Source organism: Lolium perenne, chromosome 7, assembly GCF_019359855.2.
Source record: "Lolium perenne isolate Kyuss_39 chromosome 7, Kyuss_2.0, whole genome shotgun sequence".
Taxonomy (NCBI): domain Eukaryota; kingdom Viridiplantae; phylum Streptophyta; class Magnoliopsida; order Poales; family Poaceae; genus Lolium; species Lolium perenne.
Window position 1 is genome coordinate 71,557,118 of NC_067250.2, and position 9,033 is coordinate 71,566,150.

General features: G+C 43.5%; 1 long non-coding RNA gene across 2 annotated transcripts; it reads left to right on the forward strand.

The window, feature by feature from the left end:
- Window positions 1–1,357: 1,357 nt before the first annotated feature.
- Window positions 1,358–3,269, forward strand: LOC127317127 (uncharacterized). 2 transcript variants are annotated; one of them, XR_007860918.2, is made up of 5 exons: window positions 1,358–1,937; window positions 2,026–2,059; window positions 2,288–2,364; window positions 2,925–2,998; window positions 3,161–3,269. It is a non-coding gene; the product is annotated as an uncharacterized lncRNA (long non-coding RNA). The 2 variants fall into 2 exon arrangements; XR_011748604.1 differs by lacking the exon at window positions 2,288–2,364 and having other exon boundaries at window positions 1,594–1,937.
- The last annotated feature ends 5,764 nt before the right edge of the window (window positions 3,270–9,033 follow it).

Here is a 9,033-nt window from a genome sequence, read left to right on the forward strand (position 1 = left end):
TCTCAACCATGTCCTTGCCTTGAACTAAATCCCTCTATACTCTTTTATCCTTGCATGTTTTGAGGCTAAGTCAGCAATCTGATTTGGTACGCTCACATGGCAGTTGATCTCTAAGCAACCACCACTGTTATTGGTGATCTCAGTGCATGGATCCCATCTATGCAACACCCTCTTCAACCTCCACATCTTGCATGTCTCAGTCAATCCTTGCAGCTCATATATTCAACTTGATCTTGTACCCTATTCAATGATTCAACACTAGATCACTTCCTTCAATTTTACCTCTTGTGTTTATTCAAGTTTAATCATCACAAAACCAAGAGTGGAATGATGGGTACATTTTGTAGCCACCATCTACCCTTGAGAACACTTCTCCCTAAATTAGTTTTCTCTCCCAAAAATCCTATTGATTTTCCTTCTCTAGTTTGGATCACAAAACTACTTCTAGTTTTATTAAATCTTTTCAAGATATTTCTTCAAAGAAAACACGGAACTGAAATGGGTTTTGTTTTCCATCCCATTTCTACCAACTACTAATCTCTAAAAACATTACTTTCTATTTTGCTTTCTTTTTAACAAAAAGCTTGTTTATGGTACCTATACCATTTCTTGTTTTCCTCTTGCTTATTTTACATTTGAGACAAACTCTACTTTACTTGGGAAAGTAAGTAGAACATTTTGAACTCGTATGTTCCAACTAGTTTCTCTCAAATATTTTCAAATTCCATTCCACTTGAGTTCATTCCAAAATTGTCCCTAGAAAATTGAGGTGTTTCAAACCCCTTTCAAATAACTTCTTTTTCAAATGACAATCCTTGCACATCTTATGCACATCACTGATCTACCACATTTTATCCCCTCACCCTCCAATTCTTGATCAAATGGATTATCATTTGATACTTTCAAGTGGACTCCTTTCAACAAAACCCTAGACTCGGGGAGTATTTCAACCCACTCCCAATTGACCTGTTATTTGAAGCGCAAATTATATTTCTTCATACCCATCTCAATCCTTTATTTTTTTCCATCATCACCTTGACATCATGAATTGATGATTTATGTCACCATATTCATCCTTGTGAGTATATGGTTACTTCACTCCCCATCTCTCCTAGCCTTGCTCTACCATTGTCTAAATCACCATCACCACCATCATCTCTTGGACACATCTTTTATCAGGTCAGAATGCCACCACCATCTACTTTAGCACCCTTGTGCATTAGTATCACTATGCCTAAAATTCTATATCTTTTTAGGCCACCATTTTAGTAATTTGTGAGGCACTCAACCTTGGGTGTCATGCATGTGTAGAAATGCTCTCTTGTTGATCACATGCGCATGGCCAAAAATATGTGGCCGGCCATGCCATGGCACACATGCATCATGCCTCTCCATTTCCCTCTCTCTCACATAATTATTCCACCTTGGGAAGCCTCTCACTTTTTGTCCCTTCCCCATGCCACTAATAATTTCAGCTTTAGTCAAATTCTTCCCCCACAAGCCAGCCTCCCAACTAACACAATCAATGAAGAGGCTACCTCCCAACCAACCCAATCAATGAGGAGGCAGCCCACCCCCTCTCCCTCTATATAAAGGGGCTTGGCAGCCCACCCCCTCCTCACTTGCTCTCACTTTTCCACTCCCCACTCTCTCCTCCACTCCCACACACTCTCCTCCTACCTCTCCCCACGAAATTGGTGCTCCTCCTAGCTTCATGGCCGGCCATGGCCATGGAAAGCTCACCAAGATGCAGCTCCTTCCTCCCTCAAGCTCATCCTCACCATGAGAGCCTCCCCCTCCATCTTCTCCACAACCTTAGATGGTTTAATCTCCTCTTCTTCTCCCTCCATTGCTAAGATTGGATCTTGATGCAGGTGCATGTTGGTCCAAGCATGGAGAAGGTTGAGCTATCCTCAGATCTGAAGTTCTTGAGCAAAGTTCGTCCAAAACCTTGCAGTAATTTCTGTTTCTTGCTGTTTCAGATTCTGGTACGATCTTGTAAAATCCACCAAATCTCGTGTGCAGATCCAAATCGAGTGGTTCAAAGTTCTGCAGATAGGTATTGAAAATATCTACAACTTGGCGTTGGTCTCATCCTCAAATTCGTTACGGATTTTGCATGATAAATAAAGTTCTGCAAACATGCAGAATCATTGTTTGTTAGATTTCTTCCGTTTTACAAAACCTTTTTGAGCAAACTCAATTTTGGGTGAAAGCCCTCTCCAGTACCTTCATTTTGGCGTTGGGTTCACTTCAAATGACCTAATGGAATTGAAATGGTTCACAGATCAAGATCTAGTCAGATCTGACTTTGTCGAATTAAATTAGGAGCTTGGAAACGAATTTTTGAATGAAACAAACTGGGTAAGAACCACCTTTTCAAATCCTTTTCAAATGCCAGTGGTCCCATATTTTTAGAATTTTTCTACGATTTATGGCTTACAGATCTTGTTTTCTGTACAGTCAGATTCAAACAAATTCCTAAATTTGTAGGTTTAATATTTTTGAGTGATTCCAATTGGGTTAGTCTTGTATTAGTACTAGCCATCTAGGAAAAATAGTGTTAGTCTCTGTTCATGCATTTTCGTTACTGTTAGTAAGGTATATGTGTGACATGCATTGTTGGACCAAAACTTGTTGGGTTTATTTAAAAACCTTGACCAATTCTTTTATTTAGAACTGGGCAACCTTTGTTTTATGCTTGCAAAACAAAACCTCTGCAACTCAACTTTAGCCCTATTGTTTTGCTTAAGTTTTCAAATGATGTGGAATGTGGTTTGCTTCCTATTTTGGATGTTGTGTTATGTGAGCAAACTAAGTTAGGAAAACTGTTTTCTACTTTTCCAAAAATGTTTGCAAATGTTTTGTGAATGTATTTGATGTCAAACTAATGCTCTTGTCCTCTTTATGATGTTATCTACCAGGGGATACTTAGTTGTGCCATGGTGATACCTAGAGAGGCAATTGCTAAGTCGTGGCACTCTCATACCTTTACTAGGTAAATAAATGGGGTTTTCTTTTAGTTGCTTTGTAGTATCTATAAGTCTTTTGTATGTTAGCCCTTAGTAAAGTGGTTAGCTATTGATTGTTGAATGTTACATGCTTGTTATGTTTGGAGCAATGTGATTGATTGTGTTCCTTTTATATTTTTCGGCGATAGATGCGAACAATTTCGGAGGAGAAGAAGAAGAAGTGGAATCGGACAAGGATTTTATTTGTACTGTGGGAATTCTTATTTGATGGAGTTGAAGAAGTTCAGGGACAAATAAGCCAAGGCAAGCCATCTCTTGATCTCTGAATGTTTAATCACATATTGTGGTTACTTTGTTGTTGTTCTTGTCTCTCGATCTATCTTGTGTTACTTATGTTGATGGAGCATGCTCACCATGAGCATGTTTATTCTCTTTGACACCTCACCTACAACCCCCTTTAGTGAAATGGTGGTCTTCATTATCATGATCTTGGTGTACCCTCTAAGTGTGAGGGGTATGCCCACTTATCTTGTGTGTGTCGACCTCTTGACACCCTTTTTGCACCCCTTAGTGGTATGATGGTTAGTATCATGCCCTTGTTATACCTTCTACCTTGTGATGCTATGCATACTTACTCCCAAGAGTGCCACACCTTTTGTTGATGTTATGCATACTTACTCTCAAGTATGTTGAACCCCTTGTTGTTGTTATGCATGCTTACCCTGAGCATGTATGCCCCCTTTGACCACCTATTTTACCATCTTCTTAGTGGTATGATGATCAACATCGTGACCCTTTTGTCGAATCCTCCTACTTATGTTGTCCCCATGCGTGCTTATCCTAAGCATGTATAATCCCCTTGACACCTCAATTATCATCTCCTTAGAGGTATGACGGCTAGCATCATGCCATTGATGTATCTTAGCTCCTACATAAAACTTTAGGTTGGGAACCCCTCAAGGTTTACCTTGTTGTAAATGTTTATGAAAACCTTGGGTAAGATAACCTTACCCAAGTGTATGGTTTATGAAGGCAAAGAGGATCTTGTCAAAGATGTTTGAGAAAAGGAATGTGTGTGTGACTTGGGTTTTGAGAAAAAACGACACATGGTTCTTTGTATTCGCCCGAAACAATTACACAGCGCAACCATAGCTACTCCAACGTGGGCACGGGGCTTAACTTGACGTTTGTTCTTCTTAGCATGAGGCACCGCACAACTATACAAGGGTACGGTTACCCCCGAGTCCGGGTTGTCGAGGTTGGGACAATAGTATAACGGGAGGCCTTCGGGGCTGACCCGTCCGGAAGACACTATGGGTCTCCTGGCTTGGCGGTGGAGCCACGCTCAAAAGGAGGTGAGCTGCCACGGTGCCGGGGAGGTACATACTCCATAGGGTAGGACCTCGTGTTAAGTCGAATGGGCGAAAGGTTATGTCCGGGTATCCGTCGTGGCATATGTCGTTATGCGGGGATGATGCCCACACGATAGGTATCCGGATAGTTGTGGTGAAAGTGTGCAAACTCTGCAGAGTCAAAACTATTCGAATAGCCGCGTCCGCGGTCATGGACGGTTGGGATGGCCGTTACAGAGCTGTGTCGAGTTTTGGTTTTGAAAATGATTTCCAAAGGAAATGTGTGTTGGAAGTACCGGAAGGGTACGGGAAAGATGGTGTGCCGACCATGTGGAGATGGTCGAGGAAAATGAAACAAAAGAGGGTGACCCTTCCTAGTGTTTCATGTAGAGGAACTTTTCTTTAACAAAGATATAGAGATGTCATAGGACTTCCCTAGCAATCCCTTCAAATGAGATGGTGGTATGCTAACTCTTCTTTAACAAAGATATAGAGATGTCATAGAGCCACCATAGTGTCCGCATCACTTGAGATGCCGGTATGCTATATCAACAAGAGAAACTATTTCTCTTTCACATGCTTTATCCACGAGAGAAACTATTCTTCCTCTCTTGTCTTCTTTAGTTAGAATTGTTATCACCTTTTTGATGGTTTGCGAGTACAAGTCAAATGTACTCACGGCTTTGTCCCTGGCTATTTACTTGGCCAGACTTGGAGGAACACGATGGATGAAGAAGGAGTTGACGACGTCTATGCGAGCTAGGAACGTCTTCCCAGTCAGTTGCCTGTAGGGTTTAAGGCGAATGACTTGGGCTCCGCGCTGTTGAAGTGATGATGCTACTCTGATGTTTAGTTAGGCCCTTCGAGGCTATTATGTAAGTAATGGTCATGTGACATTATTGTAATTTTCTTATTCCGCTTTGTAATGGATGGTGTAATTTGATATCAGTTCGGTTATGTGTTCACGGCGCACTGATCATGGGATCGTGAACTATATACATAACAGGGTATTTCGGACAGTTAGTCCGGGGTCCCCACAAACATCACAGTCTATGGAAGTTTCTCACGCTCGGACAATTGTGATCGCGACTTTCAGAGGATTGCTGCAAAGTTTGGGCTGAAACAGGAAATTACCGATCTTCCTTCCAAGTCATCGTCACGCGATAACAAGGAAGAAGAACGCGTCAGAGGAGCGAAGAAGAAGTCGGCTGACCTTTCTCTCGAAGCTTCGGCAGCACAAACTTCTGCAGCAAAAGCTTCGGCAGCAAAAGCTTCGGCAGCTGATGGCACAAAAGAGATAGGAGACAGCAAGACACTGGCAATCACTGGCCAGACCCCTGGTGAAATCAACGACGCTTCGATAACCACTAACGTGGTGGACAAGCCAGAAGATGAGAAGAACCCCTTCCTTGCTTAATCAGTTTACTAGTGTTTAGTTTTCCCTTCCTTTTCAAACAGGGCTCTCCCTTTCTTATCCCTTTAGTCCCGTGTTTCTATTATTAATAAGAACTTAAGTTTTGATTCCTTGAAAAGCATTGCAGTAATTCGGAGCACCTAAACCGCATCATCGTAAACCTTGCTTCCGCCCCTTGGCGAACGACGGTGCAACGTAGTACGCGTCAAAAGATCGTGCTCCGAAAAAGCCTCTACGAGTGCTACATGATGCAAAATAAACGAGGACACTAACACTTCCCTCTGCTATAGATGCCTCTACGAGTGCCGTAAATAGCAAGAGGTTGGAAAGACATATAACACAACCCACGTTCGATATTTCACTTATGGAAATATCATAGAACAACGGGCTCATCAGCAGAGTTAATGCACCCGATATATTCGAGAGTTGCTCTCCGAACATACATCGGTTGAAAGCAAAGTTGCACATACAATGGGTTTAGCAAGACCTGCAACACGAGCTGATCACTCAAATAATTTACTGACCAACGAATACACATGCGTTTAAACGGGCAATTAAGATTTGCTCCTTCAAAATTTGCCAACGGCATTTACACGGTAAAAGTACATATACATGTATATACCGAACAAAAAGTTTCAACTACGCAATCCAAACACTTGGATGAAGTAGCCAAAATACCTATTTACAAAAAACTTAACCCTGAATTACTCTTGCGGAGTCTCTCTTTCTTCAGGTACCCTCGAATCTTTTTCAAGCTTGTCGACAACTATATTGGCGGGCAACAATACCTTCGGGTACAGCGTCTCCAAATCACCAACCGCGTTGGCGATAGCCAGCAGGTTTGCCGAAGGATAACGTGCAAGGACGAGGGCAAGTGTAAATCTGGCCCCTGCAAAAACCTGAGATCGCACCAAGTCTCGAATCTTCTTGGTATTCCCAAATTCGGACATCAGATTCAACAGCGTAGGAGGGACCGCGTTCAAGGGGAACATTGTCCTCCAAATTACCCATAGGGCTTTGTAGCACTTGTCGAAGAAATGGTGGACCTGCTGGACCCGATCCTGGAATTGTGCAACAGCCGAAGCTTTTGAGTGCTCCCTCCAGAAAATTTCTTCGGCTGATGATAGCTGAGTCAATGCATTAACGCGCTCGTGGATCCGCTTGTTCTCTTCAGCACGGTTCAGAGCTATGACTAGCAAAGGAATCAACGGAAGATCAGGGAATGCGTTTTTGACAAAGATTAATGAGCACAAGGACGAGGGAACTTACAGTTTAAACTTTCAGTGGCTTTATGCAGTTCAGTAAGAGCATAGCGCTCTATGTCGGCTGCAATCTCGCCCTTCTTCTTGATAATGGAAGCCAAGGCATAGGTACTGCGCATATCCTTTTCCATCTGCGCGATCCGATCCTTCATACGCTGGATTCGATCATCTTCAGAAAGAGCACCCGAAGAATCATCAAAAAAAGCAGGCACTGGGAAAACCTGCAAGGAACAGCGTCAAAGGCATGATGGACCGCTTTGCATCAACATCAGAAGGTACTCCCATCGGGAGAGTGCAAGTGAAAATATCATAATAAGGGTGTACTAGCAACATTGCTAGCACGGAGTTTATTACAAACTTAAGTTTTGCAACAGAACATTGTTTCACATCAACTCAAAGAGAAGTTTGTTACAAAAATCAAGGGGCTTGGGTCTGAGTCGATAAACTGGGGCCAACGGATGTTTTCCTTGATGAAACCAACTCAAGGAGCTGGCGTGCACACTTAAGGGCTGACGTTTTGAAGATGCTTAAATCAATGAACCGCCCATCTTGCTCTTTCGGCAGCTCCCTAGACATCTCTTCGATATCGGCCTTGAAGCCATGACCCATCATAAGTTGGAAGGCTAGGAGGGCACCATAGGTACGCAAAGTGCGTTTGAATACCTCGATAACCTCCTTGGTGTCGACTGCGAAGGCATCGATCAGCTGCCCCAGAGTCTTTTCTTGATTGATCTTGGGGAAGATCATCGAGTGCATCCGCGCCATGGCACCTTTGCCCTTTTCAAGAAGCTCCCGTGTAAGCTGGTGGGAGGCGAGAGTCATCGACACACCGTTTGCCGGAGAGTTGTCTGGAATCTTGTCCAAGGCATTGGCAGGGATGTCGGCGGCCTCTGCAAGAGAATCAAATAGAAAAGATTACTGACAAAGAATCGAATTCATAAGCGCAACAATCGACAGAGAAGCATAAAAGAAATTACCAAGCAAAGCCAAGGAAGACTGGCGAAGAAGTTCATCTTTTTCGGTCGCCCGAGCCTCGGCGACCAGCCTAGACGCTTCCTCTTCTTTCAGCTTCTCCTTCAGCCTGCCCAGTTCGTCCTTCAGGGAGTCGACCTCTTGGCGAGCTGCGGCGGCTATTTTGACTGCGCCGTCCAACTTTGAGGAAGAAGATTTAAGTTCCTTCTGCAGCCGAACCTTGTCTGCCTCCAGGGAAGTAAATTGGGAGGCGAAGGCCTCCAAAGAAGATATAACGCCTTGCAGGTCCTTAAGGAAAAGGGAAAAATAGATGTTTGACAAAGAATCGTTAAATAAGGTACATTCAGGGAAATTCACGTTGTAATATAAAAAGACTTACAAGTTTTTCTGAAGGAGGGGTCGTGGCGGCAGCAGTTGAAGGGACATCTTTCCCCCCTAGAGAGGGAGGAAGCAGTCGATACCTGGGCCGTGGGGGCTGCCATAGGAGCCGAAGCTTCGGAAGCCGCGACGTCCAGCGGAGCAGCGCTAGATTTGGCTTTCTTAGACGGAGGTTCGATGAAACCTTCGTCACTGCGAAAGGCAATGGTTGACAAGAATTATGAAAGAAATACGAGTAACAAAGGCAAAATATGAATTCTAGGAAGAAGGCGCTTACATGTCGAAGAGATCGTCTTCATCGGCAAAGCCGCCGGTTGATCTCTTCACGGGTGAAGCTCTGGTTTCCTCCACAGCTGCATTAACAAAGGCATCACGATCAACGTCATCATCACGCACTGATCCCGCTGTGTCACAAGCATCATTGGCTGAGGAAGGAAGATCGGTGTGGACAGCTTCAGAATCTATCGGGTCATCGTGTTCGTTCTTTGGGACCGTGTACTCGGCAGTATGAAAATCAACAGGGGCTGAGGAACCTCTTCCCTCGGAAGTATCGTTTGGCAAATCATGCAGGTTTCCAGAAACTATGGGGATCTGTCGAAGAAAAGAACAAATAAGAACAATAGTAGTTGTGTTGACAAACTAGAGCAGGGTAATAAGAGTATGAGAAGGAAAATTTACCTCTG